Below are 18997 nucleotides of genomic sequence, written 5' to 3' on the forward strand. Positions count from 1 at the left end.
CTGCATTCCCTGCTTTTGCTATTTTTGGAATATGTCAAGTTTGACACGAACTACGCATGCGCCTTTAACAATGGCGGAGCTTGCTAGCCCGATTGCTCGGAAGCGCCTATCACAGGAAGAAATTTGATATTGCTCAAAATTCTCCGCCGAAAGACACGTGAGACTTTTCTGCTTTTTATCATTTAATGCCTGTAGCTGTGTTTTGGTCATTGCTTTTGTTGTTCATAAGGGAGATCGTTTTATTTCTCGGTTGGTGCCAGACACCGTGAATCATAATGTTTACTGGTCTTGCAGAGAGGAAACAATGATGCTTGTTGATGATGGATCGACAATAATACCGCTTATTTCTACTCTTGGCATTGAAGGATATATATCTACCCCATCGGTGCAAACTTTCTTTGTAACCACTGCAAACAGTTCAACAGATCGACTTCTTTTCGTTTAGAGCAGACATTGCAAAAAGATTGCAAGCACGGAAGCAAAATAACCAGCTTCCGAATCACGTAGGCTTGGTAGCAATGGTACTTCACAAGCAAAGAGCCATTCCCGCATGAACAGCAGCATGGTGTTACTCACCAATTAATGAATCATTTAAATCGAAGACAACTGTTGGGTGCTTGTGTTAGAAAGGCAGATTTGAAACTTGTTTCAGCTATTAAGATTCGAATTACTAGCATAATTTCACTTTTATAGTTACTTTTAGGAGTGAAAGTGACAAGCAGTTCTTTTGTTGAGGTCTTTTTTGTATGGCTTTGGTAGAGTAAATCCAAACCTTCAGCGGGAACTGTTACTGTCTCACATTTGATATTTGCTGTGAAAAAGTGAAACAGTTTTGCTGTTTGTTATTCATATTGCATGCCACATTGCCAGGTTTCAAATTCAACTAATAATTTTTTTTTATAGGTCTTCACAAATTTTGCCCTGATAGTGATATCAATTAGCATGAACTGACAAATCCTGCTTCAGTACATTGATGTACATGCTGTTGTACTAACTACTATACTAATATTTTAAAGCCAGCACTAATGAACAATTATTACCAATACCAGTGTCTTCTTGGAACTTTTTTAAGCTTTACTTGGAAAATTGACTTGAGTACATGAGTCTACATGTATAAGAGATCTAGATTAGAATACACCATTTGGATCAATTAAGTGACGCTGACAGAGAACGTTTTGTGTTGTACTTCTAGTTTGGTGAAGTTGATCATGATATCAATAATTTGGGTCACATCTTTGAGAAACTTTTGTCTTCTGTTGAGAGAACAAGATCTCACCCCATGACTTTGAAATTATTTATTATTTTTACAGTTGACACCATTTGTGAATACAGAAAGATGTCAATACACTGTTTCTGCAAGCCAGTGACACCATTTTTAGGTGCCCTTCTCTTAATTCAGTAATTGAAGTTGTAGTGGAATTGCAGCTCTAGTGTAAATCAAATGGCTCTAAATAATTGTTGTGCTATCACTATTCCAGTACAACTCCATGTTACTTTTAGTTTTCTGTTTTAATATTAACCTTGCTTTTATTTCTCTTTCAGGTCAAAGCGTTTTCACGATTGTGTTGGATTGGTAATACTAGCTGCACAGATGAGGTTGTGATGGTGGTGGTAGGCAAGGTATGCGAGTGAACAGGACTTGGTCGTCTTTCCACCGCCCCGACTGAGATGCCAAGAAGGCCGAGGTATGAACGTGTACCATCTTGACAGCTCTAGTTGTGTGTGTGCGTTGTTGTGCGTTTTTGCTTTTCCAGAAAGCAGAGGTAATCAGGTATGGATGTGTTCCGTCTTGAAAACTCAAGTTGTGTGTGTGCGCTATTGTGTATTTTTGCTTCTCTCTACTCTAGCTTTGGGTTAGAGGGCTTAAGTAAGACTTTGGTTGATCTGATAGATGGAATCTCAGTCTGGGTAAAATATAGGAAGCCGAGGACGTATGGATTATACAATCTTGAAAACTCTATTTGTGTGTGTGCGTTATTGTGAATGTTTGCTTCTCTCTACTCTGGCTTTGGGCTAGAGGGCTTTCTAAAACCATGAATCTAAAGTAATACTTTGGTTAATCTGACTGAGAGATGAAATTAGAGTGTGGGTATAATATCAACATTGCAAACTCTTGCGTGTCTGCGCTATTGTGTATTTTTGCTTCTCTCATAGTCTCTGCTGTAGCTTTACAGGGCTCTCTGAAGTTCAGAAATGAAAGTACTTTAAGCACTTTATTAAAACTTTGGTTTGATCTGAGAGATGAAATTAGTCAGAGTCTGGGAAATTGCAGTTCGGTAGGCAGAGGTCTTGATGTGTATGAACAACTGAAAACTCTGTTTTGTGTGTCTGTGTGTGTGTGTATACAGTTATTGTGCATATGTTTGCTACTTTCTACTGTCACTTTCGACTGAAGTGAATGGCTCAAAGACTAAGTCTCTACAGAAGTACAGTAAACTTTGGTTTGATCTGACTGAGAGGTAAAATCACAGTCTTGTTTGTAGGTGGTGGTATGGACACAAATGACCTCTCTGGTGTGTGTATCTGTATGTCTGTATCAGTGTATAACTATGTCTGTATAGATCTGTGATTGACTGTGTGTGTGTGCGTGCACAGTTATTTATTGAGCACTTTTTGCTTCCGTCAGTTTTATTTTTGGAGTTGGAGTGCTCTCTAAAAGTCTTTGGTTTAATCTGTTCAAAGTGATAGAATAACAGTGTGGAGACTTTGGTTTGTGTATAACACATTAAAACTCAACTTCTCTTAAGCACTATAACAGTTTCTTTGATTTTTTTGGTTATAATAAACAACAAAATCCACCACTGGTCCCTTGGCCAGAATTTACAGTACTGTGCATTTTTGCTTCGATTGATAATATATATATATATATACTTTTGGATTTAAGTTAGTTTGAATAGCTGTTTGAGGGTTTTTGTGTGAGCTGTATTTTCAATTTTTAATATTTTATGATCTGAAACTGGAGTCTGGAATTTTGTCTGTGTTACTTTGGTGGCCGTGTGAACTTGAGAGGCTTGAACAGTTTCAGAATAATAACTTATACAGGCACTCACAATCAAGTATCAGTGATGGAGGGGGTGGGGTCTGAAGATTGATAGCAGGGTCGGAGTGGGGAGGGGGGTGCTGAGAGGGAGAGAACAGTCAAAACGGGCATTACCAAAAATGTCAGCAAGAATTCAGATTGCCACAGACGAGAGTTAGTGACTAGCCTACAGAGTTGTGCAGGAAATGGTTTACTCTGCGGGTGCTGTGCACATCCGTTTTCACTCTCCTCATCCGTTTTCACTCTCCTCATCCACACCCCCCTTTCCTCATTTACCCTACCTCTGGATAATACTTTCTCTCCCCCCCACCCCCTCCCCCCCCCCCCCCCCGGATTCCCACCAACACACACAAACACAATCATCTCTCTCTCTCTCTCTGTAAATAATTCTCTCACTCACTCCCTTTTCTCTCCTTCTTTGCTGTTCTTTTGATCAAACCCCCCCCCCCCCCTCATTTCCCATTTACCTAGATCTCCTTATGTCTCCCTCCTTTGCCCTATCTCTAAACAATATTTTCTCCCTCTTTCCTCATCGCCTTTCCGTGTCAGCCTTGAGGCAAAGAAGGCATTACACTACAGACTTCTTATGTAGTCTGTGGAACTGGAACCCCCCCCCCCCCCCCCCTTCTATACCCCTCCCCTCCACTCTGCCTGGCTTGAATCGAAAAGCATCAGCGCCAGCTCTGCGTCGACCAGTGTCAGCCGGGTATGGAAAAGCCACGGGGCCTGGCAGAAAGGCAGGTTTTTACCTGTTTGTTTCTTACCTATGTTTCTTCCCCCAGATCTCTGCCGCTTATGTATTACCGCTAGACTAGAGTCAGGTGCGCTGCTATTGGGGTTGTGCCGGTGTGTATCCTTGGCACAAAGGGTCAAAAATCCAAAAAATAAGCCCTTAAAAAAATAAGGCCTTATTTTTGAAAATATGCCCATATTTTTGAAAATAAGCCCTTATTTCTAAAATAAGGCCTTATTTTCCATTATTAAGGCCTTAAATCTTTAAGCCCTTAAAAAAATATGGGCATAAAAAAATAAGCCCTTATTTGAAAATAAGGCCTTACGAGAAATAAGGCCTTATTTCTGTAAGACCTTAATAAAAATAAGGGCATAAAAAAATAAGGGCATAAAAAAATATGGGCATAAAAAAATAAGGGCATAAAAAAATAAGGCCTTATTTTTTTACCAATCATGAAGCTGAATAGAATTTGGCTTCGCCGCTCATGCGCAGAGATCTCATAACAAACATGGCGAATGGGGAGATCGTGATGAATTTTTGAGAAGAATTTGTGCTGAAATTGCAAATTGCGAGAGAATTGGGGTTTTCGATGAGGTGTTCGCTCAAGATAAGCATTGTTTACATGAAATGACTGTTTGATTTATATCAGTGTAACATCTTGATCTTACTCTAGCTAAGGATGCGCAGTAGCGATGCGCAGAAAAATATGGGCATATTTTTTTAAGGGCTTATTTTTTTATGGGCATATTTTTTTAAGGGCTTATTTTTTTATGGTCATAACAGAAATAAGGCCTTATTTCGGTAAGGCCTTAACAGAAATAAGGCCTTATTTCATTATACCCTTATTTCCTTATGGCTGTAAATATTTAAGGCCTTATTTCTAAAATAAGGCCTTATTTATAGAAATAAGGGCTTATTTTGAAAAATATGGGCATATTTTCAAAAATATGGGCATATTTTTTTAAGGGCTTATTTTTTGGATTTTTGACCCTTTGTGCCAAGGATAGGTGTGCGCTGTGGTTTGGATTTGGGGGTCGGGTGAGAGGGGGGGGGGGGGGTTACATGTCGGTCAATCCTGTGTCACTCACTGGTTTCCTAGGGTTGCTGCACGTGCCAGCGTGGATTTATTATCGGAGGAGTCTGATTCTTGATGCTGTGAGAGAATTCCGGATTGTGCCCGAGCTGATGGTCTTCTGTCAATCGATGTGGAACTGTGTCACTTTCATGCCTGTGTTCAGTTTGTGTGCACGTGTGTTTGTGTGTGTGCGTGCGTGTCAAGGATTCTCTCACTTCTGTGGACATACACCGATACAGACAGATACTGAGATAAAGAAAAACTGCCTCAGAGACTATAATTATATATATCTCTCTCTCCCACACACACATACACACACACACACACTCAGTGACTCACACCGACCAACAATCTCTGTCTCAAGTCACATACCACTCTCTCTCTATTAACTCGCTCACTAACTCCTACTCCTCCTCCCTCATCCCTTTCGTTTTCCTCTTCCAATTACGTCACCACTTTCTCCGTCATTTCAGTTTACGAGCATGATCTATTTTTTCATGCTGTCTTAGCTATCGCTTAGTCAGTATCAGCGCATCCATTTGGCATTTCAGCGGATGGAGGGATAAGAACTGTCTTTCTCATCAGACTTTATTTTCAAAGTGTCTTTCATTCAACGAATCAAGTATCCTGATCGCAATAACGAGCACGCAATAGAGAGAGGGAGAGGGAGGGTATACGGACGGGTGGGTGATATTACGAGTTAATTATGACACTGTGAAACCTGTCTAAAACGACTGTAAGCCATCCACACGTGCTCCTTGTCCACGTGTTTTGAACACACCTTTCGCTAGTGACTGGCCTGTGGATTGTTTGTCTCACTAAAAGCAAGGGCCTTCACTCTTTCACACTCCATACAAACCCGACAGAGTTATTTCCGGAAGTCGTCTATTAACAGTACACCACACACAGTCTGAATGTCAAAAAGAAATTTCACACGTACTCTCTAAACGAGCTTCGGACAGGTCTTTTCTCACGTTGGAGTTGTTGACTCCACTTCACAAATATGCACCTGGGACAAAGGCGCTCTTGTCTCCCAGTAAGACCAGGCTGCATGGTGTCAATGGTTTTACCTGGGAAATCAGGAAGCGCGGTTAGCTTGGAAGTGGGGAGAGGGGGGGGGGGGGGTAGCAGAGAGAGGGGGAGAAGGAGGGGGGGGGGGGAGACACGAAGAGAGGGAATGACAGAGAGAAGGACAAGGAGAGCGTTCACGAAGAGAGAGAGAAAGACGAATAGAGATATCTCTGGAGAGGGAGAGACAGAAAGGAGGACAGAGAGAGGGTTAGAGGGAAATGCACGTAGAGAGGGGGGAAAGACAGGGAGTAGGATAAAGAGATAGTACAAGAAGAGACAGCGAGGAAGAGAGGGAGATACAGACTGAGACAGTATTAAAGTGAGTGTATGTGTTCAGAGAGTGTTATATATCGCATTTAACAGGCCACCCTGTATTTTCGAAATAAAATCTTGTTTAAACCAAAGAGAGTGTACACGAAGAGAAAAAGAGAGAGGCGGTGAGAGAGGAGGAGACAGAGAGGATGAATGATAAAGAGAGAGAGGAAGACACGGAGAGAGGGGGGGGGGGGGGAGAGAGAGAAGGATAAAGACAGAGAGAGAAGGAGAAAGTGTGTGTGTAGGGAGGGGGGGGGGGGGCAGAGAGAGAATGATTGTGTGTGAGAGAGAGAGGTCAAAATCGTACTCCGATTTGAGGCCACTGGATCGCACACAAGCGCTTTTCCTGTTTCCCCCCCTTGACCCGTGTGCACAGCACACAAGCATACAAGAAGCTGGCGGCACTGGAAACACACAGGGAGGAAGAGAGAGTTTGCCGACAATCGCGTTGGTCTCCACAGTGTATTTGCCATCTCCAGTCAGGCACCAGACGCAGAGAGAGTGTGAGCGGATGGGGGGGAGGGGCGGATGAGGGGGTATGTAATTTGGATGAGGGCGAAAAGAGGCAGTTGAGTCTGGCCGAGGCAGCCAGCTGGATGTGTTTTTGTGCCGCCGTATTGTTGTTTGATGTGATTGTGTGAGTGAGAGAGCGATGGCCTCTGTTGTACTTCTGGACAAGTGGAAATGGATTTACTGGAAGTTGTAAGCACAGAAGTAAGTTGCGGTCTTTCAGACAGGGCGAAGATGCTCAAATAACATAACTCACAGTTGTAACTCTTTCTCGGGAAAATTCCCCAGACTATTTCAAACTATGCTGTTTTGATTTTCATTCGAATACATTTGATGTAATTTGTGTTGGTCAATGGAGCTCTTCAAGTTTAAGTAAAATCACTCGAATTCATCCGATGATTCTTAGTTTTTGTTTTGACTGTCAAAATGAGAAATTGCAGGAGTTTTCCTAGGAAAATAGAAGGCCGACGGTGATGAGTTTTGCAGCCAAGATTTATATTTCCAAATTAGTTAAAACTGCCTGGAAATTGTCTGTTATGCAAGGCCTAAGGTTGGTTTAGTCATCGTTAAAGGAACTATTTAGCTCTCAGTTTGATATGCCCCCTCGCCCCCCACCACATACACACATCCTCCCACTCTATCCCCCGACTCTCGTCTTTTTGTGTTTAAATGACTTACAGCCACGGTAAAGGTACATACACCCCTTCTCGATCAAGCAATCTGTTGGGTTTTTAACCATATATATGTTCAGGCTTTTTACACGGGACAAGAGCAATGCATACACGAAATCAAAAATCAAGAGCCTTGATGTTTTCTTTGCAAAGAAAGATTTCTTTTGCAGAATTAATTCAGCAGCTTTACGTGACACCTACGACATTGGTTAGCAAAAGAATGTCCAATCTGTACAGAGAACACTCTGTCAGGGTCACGCTATTGATTTTTGGTGTGCGTGCAAGTGACAGGATCAGTCTCGTGACAGGATGCTCTTTTCTTGCAGAGTAACCGCCCTTGTAAGACCCCCCCCCCCCCCCCCCCCCCAATTTAAGACTCCCTCCTTTTTAAAACCTTGTTTTCTGAGACTTTCTGTTCAGAACCTCGATAAAATTACACCCATTTTCAAACTCCGTCCTTTTTAAGACCCGATTTTTTGAGGTCTTAAAAGGGAGTTCCACTGTATTATTTTGCACACAGAAAGAACAGTATCTTTAATGGAAAGAGAAGAGTCGGGGTTTCCTGTATTGATTGGCTTTCAAGGGCAAGTATAGGTTGCTGCCACTGCACGGGGTGAATCACTGGAGAAATCTGGTCCACCCTTCCGTTCACCTTTTTGTTGGCGTGGTATTTCTTTTTCTCTTTTGAAAGTGTTGAATGTTTGCCCGTTTTGTGAAAAAAAAGGTGCTGCCTTGGTTGAGATTTTAGAGAAGAAGTTGACGCACGTCTTCGGAATTAGAAATGAGGGTGGGTTTGCTCAACGAGCACTTTGAAGACATGAAGAAATAAACATCCTGAATGCCGATTTGGGTCGCATGTTTGACTGACGGTTTTAATACATATTTAATCTGGTTTTATGCTGTTGAGTTGTTTCCCTCATTTGAAAACCTTGAGGTTTTGTTTTTATTCTCCGAAAAAGGAAAGAAAGAAAACCCACACAGTTCGAACGACCATCTTCTTCGTGGTTTTGCTCATGTGGACATGTTTATGTGCTGCTTTTTGCATAGATGACTCTTTATTAGCTTCTAAGCTCCCTCTGTTTCGAGGAATCAAACCCGCTCACTGTGAGTGCCGTTTCATAAATACTTTCTCAACTTTTGGTGCGTAAGCAAAAGCTTCTTTGCAGGATACCGTGTACAGTCTGGAGACATAGTGCTTGCTGCCGCGCGAGCCGAGCAAATTTTCCCTCTTTATCTTTGCTGCGCTGGCCGCAAAACCCCTCCGCGCAGAGGTGTTTCCAGACACATCGTACGTAGGGTGTGTAGTTCTTTTTCTTGCTCCTCTTCTCTGTCCTCGTATTTTTCAAGTTCAGTCTGATCACCGAATGCTCAAGGCAGCTGTCGAGATCTGTTGGTGTAGTTTTCGAGGCAATATTTATTTTATTTGCTTGACCTACATCTTGATCGTGTTATCTGGTTTGATTGTCACTGCTCGTTTAAGCGATAGCATGTGGATATGTGAGAACAGTCGCGCCTTTGTATGTCCCTGTTCTCTCTCTAAGTGTATGTCTGTCTCAGTCTGCCTGCGTGCGTGTCTCCACCCTATCTCTCTCTCTATTTACTCATGTACAGTCTTTGTTTAAGTCTGTGCCTCTGAGAATCTATCAGTCTCTCCCTCACTAACAGTAGCACACGCAAGCACACACACACACACAACTCTAACACACACACACGCGCACAAACACACGCTTCTCTCTCTCTCTCTCTCTCTCTCTCTCTCTCTCTCTCTCTCTCTCTCTCTCTCTCTCTCTCTCTCTCTCTCTCTCTCTCTTTATTATCATATGTACGATTTTTGTTTTTTGCCGTCAACCTATTTTGCTATTATAATGTTTTCATGTCTGTTTTGTATTCATGTTAGTTAGCAAGGACAGATTGTAAGACTAGGCAACGCCTAAAATCTCCATCCTTCTGTAATAAAGTTTAATCAATCAATCAATCAATCAATCTCTCTCTCTCTCTCTCTCTCTCTCTCTCTCGCTCCTAGTGTTGTTCCTCGTACTGCAAGAGGGTCTCCACCGTGTGTTAATTATCACAATAGCCAGGCCGTCACGCTTGATTTGTTGGACGCTATGCCACTACCGCCTGCAAGTCTTGTGGAGGGTACACTTGTTTCTGCACCGCTGCACACACCTCACCAGGTCGTATGGGCATTGTGGAAGGGGGGGGAGAGGGTGGTGTGGAGGGGGGGAGGGGTTACTATCGTCATGAGCCCTGCAACCTCTCTGGGTGGATATTTCTATGAATAAATATTTCAGATTAACCCTTATAATTTTGGATGGTTGTTGGGCTCTGGGATTGTTTGTTGGTTTATTTCACAGTATTAATTGGAGTGTTCATTATAATTATAAATATTTTGGAAATGTGTTTTTTCCCTGCAGTATCGGGTTATCCACGTTTGGTGGAATTTCAGTGGATAGGTTATCATATTTATAGCGGCAGCGTGACTACTGCACCAGGGGTGGGTGGTTGGCTGAGTAAAATGTGAGGTATCGCCACAACGGCTTCGTGATCGTCTACAGGTGGATCTGTTTCAGACTACCTGTGGATTGTTTCTGGGGTATCCAGAGTCGAGGGGGGGGGGGGGGGGGGAAGCTTCCTAGGAGGGGTTTCAGTGGATTTATGACCGACTAAGCGACTTCTGGAATTTCTATGGCTGGATCTATTGCAGATTAGCTGTGGACTGTTTGGAGTATCCAGCGAACGACCGAGTATCGTTCGGAGAAGGGGTGAATGCCGGCAGGGTGGGGAGTGGGAGGGGGGTATAAAGAACGCGGGGTTTAGGCACTTATTTATCGACATAACGACTCCTAGACCTCTGAACGACCGTTGAAGCATCCACGGAGTCGATCCATTGCAGATTAGTGTCTGTGCAGTATGGGGGGGGGGGGGGGGGGGGGGGGGGTCCGAATGCGGGAGGCCACGGTTATACACAGGTCGAGTGTTCGATTGCAAATCCTTTTTCATGTGCGATCAGTTCTGCTGATTACCGTTAAGTGTTTGCTTTTTATTTTCCGGCACAATGCCGCAACCTGTTTCTTGTTTTTATTTTGGGACACGGTTAGTTGGCTATGAACAGTAAGTAATTCCATGTGTGCCTGTATGTGGTGGCATTTACCGGGGAGGGGGGGGGGGGTGTACGGCACTGGGCAGCAGACATTATCAGGTACTCCCAGATATATGTATGCAAGTATGGGCTCTGTTGCTTAGGCTTTGGATCCTGTATGTTTGATTTCCAGAGGAGGAAAATCGTTATTGGATAGCCCTGGGTTTAGAGAGAGTGAAGAGCATTGCAAAAAGAGATAGAGGTTAGTGTTAGGACCAGAGGAAACAATGATGGGGTCTTTATGGTTGTCAACGATAAGTCGTCTTGCTGTTCAACCTCAAAGCTTCCACACCAGCAACGGAACCCGGAACATCAGGTATCTGTCATGTATGTATTCTATCTCTATCTGTCAGCATTTAGTCGGTCCTTTTTTTTTTAACCACGAATCGGACTTCGCGAAGTCTTTTTATCGTAAATTCAGCGCCAAAGCTTAGTGCAGCCACGTCGTATTAATTTGAAACTTTAGCCTTCGTTCGTGGGAGTCTGAAGGTATAGGGCAGGCGTTAGTCCTCTTTGCTGGTGCCGTGATAAGGTTTTGGCAGCGTTAGCAGTGGTTTGTTTATTGCCTGGAAACACAATGGTTGGTTGTGTCGGAGCTCTGGGGGTCTGGCCCGTGAGTTTGACACCTTCTTCTGCTTTTGCAGATCTTTCTGATCTGTTCACTTTGATTCATGTTGTGTGTCAATGTATGTTGTAAGAGAGAGACAGAGAGAGAGAGGAGGGGGGGGGGGAGAAGGGGGCGTAGGAGAGAGATTAAATGGATGGGGGGACAATTCTAACACTATTGGATAGATCTGCAAGGTTTAATTCCATCCGCGCCTATTTTTGACTCAGGCTTCACCCCTTTACCAGAAGCGAAGGTTACACTATTGTGGTTTGCCTAATTATCTGCAAGTTCAAGTTTTCCTGACATCTGAAGGCCAATCCTCGAATTTTGAAACAAACTCAAAGACATTCTAACCTTGTTTAACACTGTAACTGTAACTTTTAGTACATCCTTCTGCTTTAATTTAGACTCTGCTTCACTCATTAAACAGGATAGGAGGCTACGCCATTATCAGGGGCTCACATGACACATCCGTGAGAGGTGGCATAGGACAAATGTCCTGGACAATGCAACAGTGATAGAACATTTGTCCTGAACAAAAATAAATCAATAGGTCATTTTTTTCTGGCACCAATTTTCGTGTTGCTTTTTCGGAGAAAAAAACACCGCGAAGGGAGGAAACTGTCAACCGGCTTGGAGCATTCAGAGTTGAGACTCTTGGAAGCTCTTCTCTATAAAAAGCACATAAAGTCTCCCCAAGTTTCGTCTGCTTGGAGAGACACATCGCTTCGCAAAACATCGATAAAATAGCAAAACAAACTACTGTAAATTGGACAGTACTGACAAGCATTATTGGACAATGACCACTTTGTGACAACAACAATAGGACATAATTATGTCCTCTTGCATGACAAATGTATGGGACATTTGGAAAAAATATCCGTGTATGTCCGATGTCCGACGTGGATGTGAGCCCCTGCATTATGTGTTGCGTTTTACTTTAGTCTGCAAGTGCCAAGTTTTCCTGACATTTGAAGGCCGATTCCGGGGTTTTCAAACAAAAATAAAGACTGGTTTGACACTATACCCTGTTTCCTTTCATCTACCCTGTGCTAATCCAGGACACAGCTTTACTCATTAAACCACAGACGGCTACGGCATTGTGGTTTGCGTATTTGTCTTGGAGCCGCTGTGTTCTGCCATCTGGTATACAAAGCCAGACAACTAGGATTGTACGTGCAGCTCGCTGAGAAACGTTTTATGGTCTGTCTGCCACTGTAGCGGTGTGTAGAACTACTAGAAGATGCTTTTTGCTGAGCAGGAACCGGGTTGATCTCTACAGAGAAAAGACAAAAATGGCTTTGGTTTTTATGAGTGTAGGAGAATTGAAGGGGGGAGGGGGGGGGGGGGGGGAAGAGAGAGTGGTTTTTTTTTGGGGGGGGCGGGGAGGGGTCTGTCTGCCTCTCCTGTATGGATGTGCAGAAGATGCTTTTAGGGAGCGAATTGATCACTAAAGAGAAAGAAAAGGAGAAACGATTTATGTGGAAGGGGTAAAGTTATTTGAGTGTGGAAGAGGGATTTGGGTGTGTGGTTGAGGAGAAGGAGGAGAGAGAGAGAGACAGAGAGAGAGAGAGACAGAGAGAGAGTCAGACACAGAGACGTATTGATGGTCTGGCAGTCCTGTGCTGGTTTGAGCAAAGAGCTTTCCCACACGGAGCTCTTTGCTTTGAGTCAGATGCGTTTTAAGGAGCTAGGTGGTCACTGGGAGGCTGTAGGTAATGTGAGAGTGGGAGACAGCGACTGGGAGGCTTTAGGTAATGTGAGAGTGGGAGACAGCGACTGGGAGGCTTTAGGTAATGTGAGAGTGGGAGACAGCGACTGGGAGGCTGTAGGTAATGTGAGAGTGGGAGACAGCGACTGGGAGGCTGTAGGTAATGTGAGAGTGGGAGACAGCGACTGGGAGGTTTTAGGTAATGTGAGAGTGGGAGACAGCGACTGGGAGGCTTTAGGTAGTGGGAGACAGTGACTGGGAGGCTTTAGGTAATGTGAGAGTGGGAGACAGCGACTGGGAGGCTTTAGGTAATGTGAGAGTGGGAGAAGAGCGACTGGGAGGCTGTAGGTAATATGAGAGTGGGAGACAGCGACTGGGAGGCTGTAGGTAATATGAGAGTGGGAGACAGCGACTGGGAGGCTGTAGGTAATGTGAGAGTGGGAGACAGCGACTGGGAGGTTTTAGGTAATGTGAGAGTGGGAGACAGCGACTGGGAGGCTGTAGATAATGTGAGAGTGGGAGACAGCGACTGGGAGGTTTTAGGTAATGTGAGAGTGGGAGACAGCGACTGGGAGGCTTTAGGTAATGTGAGAGTGGGAGACAGCGACTGGGAGGCTTTAGGTAATGTGAGAGTGGGAGACAGCGACTGGGAGGCTTTAGGTAATGTGAGAGTGGGAGACAGCGACTGGGAGGCTTTAGGTAATGTGAGAGTGGGAGACAGCGACTGGGAGGCTTTAGGTAATGTGAGAGTGGGAGACAGCGACTGGGAGGCTTTAGGTAGTGGGAGACAGTGACTGGGAGGCTTTAGGTAATGTGAGAGTGGGAGACAGCGACAGGGAGGCTGTAGGTAATGTGAGAGTGGGAGAAGAGCGACAGAGACTCATCAGTTCCTGCCTTCCTATGCATCTGTGATGGCGGGATAAGAACCGTTTTTATTCACAATCGCATCAATCATTGTAGGTAAGTTTGACTCACGAGTGTAAGCAACGAACACTTGAGCACACAGAACTGGTCAAGCCTTCACATGCTGACTCCTAGAACGGTTTGCAGACATCTTCTGATAACCAGTAGGGCGGTTGGCTTGGCCTGGCGTGTCCAGAACATCTCGACTTCTCATCTGTCTTCTCGCCAGTACTGTGTTGCTACATAGTTATGAGACCAATGGTGGCGAGAAAGGTGAAGGGGGGGGAATGTTTACAGTGCCGTGTGCCGGGCTGTGAGCAGTACCCGCCAATGTTTAGCTCAGGCACCGTCGCGGCGGACGCGCCTCAGTTCTATACCGAACACTGCACCCTCATTCAAGGAAAATGCACCGCGCTGTTCTAGACAACTGTCCTCACCTACAAGTCAGAGGTGTAAGTTACACCGACCCTGGCGCCTAAGGCAAAGCCAAATGCTCGTCCCAAAACCGTACAGTGCAACCTCCGTTTTAAAGGCACACTTCTTTTGACGAAAAAGGTTGGGCTGACCATGTCCGATCGGGCCAGGATTGTACATGGAATAAGACCACCCTCCACCTGGACATATACAACAAAATCAACACCCAGACTGCTTCCTGTGAGGAGTTCGAGGTTATTTATTAATTAAATGGTTCAACAGCCACTCGAGGCTTTTGGTTTAAACACAATTTTATTCAAAATACATAACATGACACAATTGACAAAAATGCAGCTATAGGACACGAACTCAAGCATATGCTTATTATTTTGATGTGACCATAACAATACTAAGTTACACAAGATTTCATGATGGTGGACAACACAATTATTAACCAGAAGAACAAAATGTAGGATATGGGGAACTTAATCAAAACAGAAGGATCTACAGAGGGGGGGGGGGGGGGGGAGGGGAAGGTGAGACTAGGAATATAGTGCGTGGGATGAGAACATCGATGCTGAGACATGCAATAAGTAAGTTCAGATAAATGTACATTTTTCATGGAGAGGGCAGCATAATTCGTTACGAGGCTTTTAGTTTTACGGAATTTATTCATTAAAGACCAAAGATCCCATAGTGCATAGACAGCAGACTGTTGATTTTTTTTAAAAAGTTTTCGAATGGAGTGGAGGGATGTTCATGTAAAAGTCCAGCAAGATTTGAAATGATATTTGAACTCTTTTCACCAGAATAAGAATGTTCCTTAATTGCAGACTCTCTAAGGGCGGGGATGTAGCTCAGTCGGTAGCGCGCTGGATTTGTATCCAGTTGGCCGCTGTCAGCGTGAGTTCGTCCCCACGTTCGGCGAGAGATTTATTTCTCAGAGTCAACTTTGTGTGCAGACTCTCCTCGGTGTCCGAACACCCCCGTGTGTACACGCAAGCACAAGACCAAGTGCGCACGAAAAAGATCCTGTAATCCATGTCCGAGTTCGGTGGGTTATAGAAACACGAAAATACCCAGCATGCTTCCTCCGAAAACGGCGTATGGCTGCCTAAATGGCGGGGTAAAAAACGGTCATACACGTAAAATTCCACTCGTTCAAAAAACACGAGTGTACGTGTGAGTTTCAGCCCACGAACGCAGAAGAAGAAGAAATCCACCCCCATTTTAAGACTCCCTCCTCTTTTTTTTTTAAACAGGATTTTCTAAGATATTTGTTGGTCTTCAAAAGAGAGGTTCCACTGTATATGTTTTTTGGTGCTCGTGGGGGGGTAGGGAAATGGGTTGTGGTATTTTGCTAGTGTTGAGCTCCAGTATGAGACACGGGGATAAGGATAAGTTGATATCTCTGTGTATGGTGCGGGCCGGCTACTTGTTGATTGGAGTTTGCTGCGCGCGTGTGTGTGGGGTGGCGGTGGGGTGGGGTGGGGTGGGGGGGGGGTGGGGTGAGAGAAATGGTCAAAGTTGAAGTAATCCTCTTGCGGCCTTGATTGTCTTCTTTCAGAGACCAGTGACCAGTAGAAAATGACCTGTCTGACAGTGTCGCTGTCACTGTGTCAGTCCATCTCAGGCCGATGAAGAGGGGGCCGGTGTCACGATTTCATCTTTTGCCTGTGTACATATTTCCCCCTCGATATATACTCAAGACTGAAATGTTGTTTCCTGGTAAAATTAAGAAGTGAAATCATTTATGGACGAAAAGCATATCAGTTTCTTGCATGTGAAGAAAATTGGTGGTGAAATGTAATAGATTTCACCCCCAAAATCGATTTATTCGAAAACGTGTACCGAGTGGTTACGTCCCTTGAGTAAGAAGGGAAACATTTTAGGATGAATCAAATTTCTAAGTTAAATAAAAAAAAATTGGTTGGACAAATTTGGCCCCATGAATGTAAGGTACACAAGGTCGCTCATCAGTACTATCGAATGGTGGTAGTTTTGTTCAGTGTAGAGTTTATACTAGATCAACGAGGCCGAGAATCGAAATATCACCACGGCGAAAGATGAAAACGTCACACCGGCCGGGTGTGTGTGTGTGTGTGTGTGGTGTTACATTTATTGACAATCACTGTGTTATATGTTATCCAGTGTGAACAAACTACTGGACTATAGCCACATGTATAATAATAGTTACGTTTCGTTTATAAATAGCGTATATATATACGGTAATCTTTATATCAGTCTTGTAGCCATCTGCACTGCTTTTGAAACCTTGCTTCATGTCATCGTTTGCATCGTTCATGTAATCATTTCGTCGTCGTTGATCTCATTATGTGCATCTAATGCAGGCTTGTCGCTGTCAGCACCTGTTGTATTTTTTGTATATGTCGTCATTGTCGTTGTCATCAGTGTTGTCGATGTTGTCGCCTTTTTTTTCTTCAGCTTCCCATTTGTAGTGTCGCATTTGTAATTGCCATTATTGGTGTTGTGACGCAGACGTGTCTCATTCATGATCATACAGATGCGCTTTGTGGATTATGATGCTGAATGCTTTCAAGTTGCTTTCCCATTCCTAGCTCCACCCCACATGTGTATATTAATATGAATCTTTGTGTTTGAAGTGAGAATGTTATTCCATGTTTTGGGAAGGTATAATTATGATATGATTTTTTTTTAAAGTTACGAATCTCGGTATTTCTGCGTTATTGGCAGTGACAGAAAATGTGGTTGCAAAACAAACTAACTACTCTACTCTTTTTTTTTAAAGAAGTCTTTGTCATGACACGTATCTTAGTACTCTACAGTGATTTGTTGGCACCAATTAGCCCACTAATTAGACATAATTCATCATCCAAACAATGTGCGGTGACACCCTTTAGCAGCAAAAGTATGAGTAGTTTTTGAAGTAGGAACTCGGGGAATCAGTTACATTAGTACTGACTTCAGTCAGTAACTTTATTTCTACCGTGTAGTTTGCGACTGTGTTCAGTAAGAATGGTGGTCCTCGTGGTATCCGATTACTTCCGCTAGCGAGGCGTACCGCTTCCTTGAGATAACAAGTGGATGCAGAAGTGTGATTTTAATTATATACGTACTGCACGGTGTCTTAGGCTGATAGGTTAGGGGAGTTCAAATCTCTCCGTGGACGTATGGCATAACCTATGAGAGCTGACATTTTATGTACGTGGTAGGGCAATATATATAGTACTAGTTTGTACTCCAGTGAGAGATGAAGTCACGTGTAGGCATAATTGTGTGCTTACTGTTTTAAGGGTTTACTGGGTATCCAGACGCATACTTTTGACGGGAATTCCAGGTAACGTCAGTCTAGGTTTTTGTTCAAGTTCAGAGCGTGGATTGAAAGTCCGCAATGTGAAGACCACAAAAGAGAGAGAGAGAGAGAGAGAGAGAGAGAGAGAGAGAGAGAGAGAGAGAGAGAGAGAGAGAGAGAGCTCAGAACGGTTTATTGTACTAAGGCCACAGACCCATATATATAGAGAGAGAGAGAGAGAGAAGAGAGAGAGAGAAAGAGAGAGAGAGAGAGAGAGAGAGAGAGAGAGAGAGAGAGAGAGAGAGAGAGAGAGAGAGAGAGAGAGAGAGCTGGGTTCATCATTGGCCTTGGAGATCTTAGACACACGTAATACATTATAATTTATATTACACAGCTCATAAGTATAAATAATGCTGTTGATGTGAATTGGCAAAAAGCAAACCGATGAATATTTTCAAATGATCATGCCCTTAAATCAGACAAAGAAACGCATTGAGAGATCTGTGGTTGCTGACACAATCGTTCACACCGGAAGGATGGTACCTTTTTATATCAATATCATCCACCACATTCATTTCTGCGTGCAGCTGCTGTGAACGGATGACGTAGCTTCATATGGTCATTACATTATTAAATACTTTATTTCCGGCTGACTTGAATTAGTTTGCTCCGACCGGCACGGTTGGCCTAATGGTAAGGCGTCCGCCCCGTGATCGGGAGGTCGTGGGTTCGAACCCCGGCCGGGTCATACCTAAGACTTTAAAATTGGCAATCTAGTGGCTGCTCCGCCTGGCGTCTGGCATTATGGGGTTAGTGCTAGGACTGGTTGGTCCGGTGTCAGAATAATGTGACTGGGTGAGACATGAAGCCTGTGCTGCGACTTCTGTCTTGTGTGTGGCGCACGTTATATATGTCAAAGCAGCACCGCCCTGATATGGCCCTTCGTGGTCGGCTGGGCGTTAAGCAAACAAACAAACAAACAAAGTTTGCTCCGACTTTATGTCAGCCTTACCGGACTTGTCTTCGTCGTTTTTGTTGTTTTTGAGTCACTTGAGAAAAAGTGACTCTATGTAATCGGTCAGTGTTAGTCTGTCCGGCCGGCCGTCCGGCCGGCCGTCCGTAGACACCACCTTAACGTTGGACTTTTCTCGGAAACTATCAAAGCGATCGGGCTCATATTTTGTTTAGTCGTGACCTCCAATGACCTCTACACTTTAACGATGGTTTCGTTGACCTTTGACCTTTTTCAAGGTCACAGGTCAGCGTCAAAGGAAAAATTAGACATTTGATATCTTTGACAAAGTTCATCGGATGTGATTGAAACTTTGTAGGATTATTCTTTACATCAAAGTATTTACATCTGTAGCCTTTTACGAACGTTATCAGAAAAACAAGGGAGATAACTAGCCTTTTCTGTTCGGCAACACACAACTTAACGTTGGGCTTTTCTCGGAAACTATAAAAGTGACCGGGCTCAAATTTTATGTGAACGTGACTCATTGTGTTGTGAATAGCAATTTCTTCCTGTCCA

General features: G+C 43.9%; 1 protein-coding gene across 1 annotated transcript in view; it reads left to right on the top strand.

Moving 5' to 3' along the window:
* Nucleotides 1-1545: 1545 nt before the first annotated feature.
* Nucleotides 1546-18997, top strand: part of LOC138973662 (uncharacterized) — a gene marked incomplete in the record, with an annotated part of 93229 nt that continues 75777 nt past the window's right edge. Inside the window, 1 exon segment of the mRNA XM_070346390.1 lies at nucleotides 1546-1685.

The sequence above is a fragment of the Littorina saxatilis genome, linkage group LG8 (genome assembly GCF_037325665.1).
Source record: "Littorina saxatilis isolate snail1 linkage group LG8, US_GU_Lsax_2.0, whole genome shotgun sequence".
In the NCBI taxonomy this organism is placed as follows: domain Eukaryota; kingdom Metazoa; phylum Mollusca; class Gastropoda; order Littorinimorpha; family Littorinidae; genus Littorina; species Littorina saxatilis.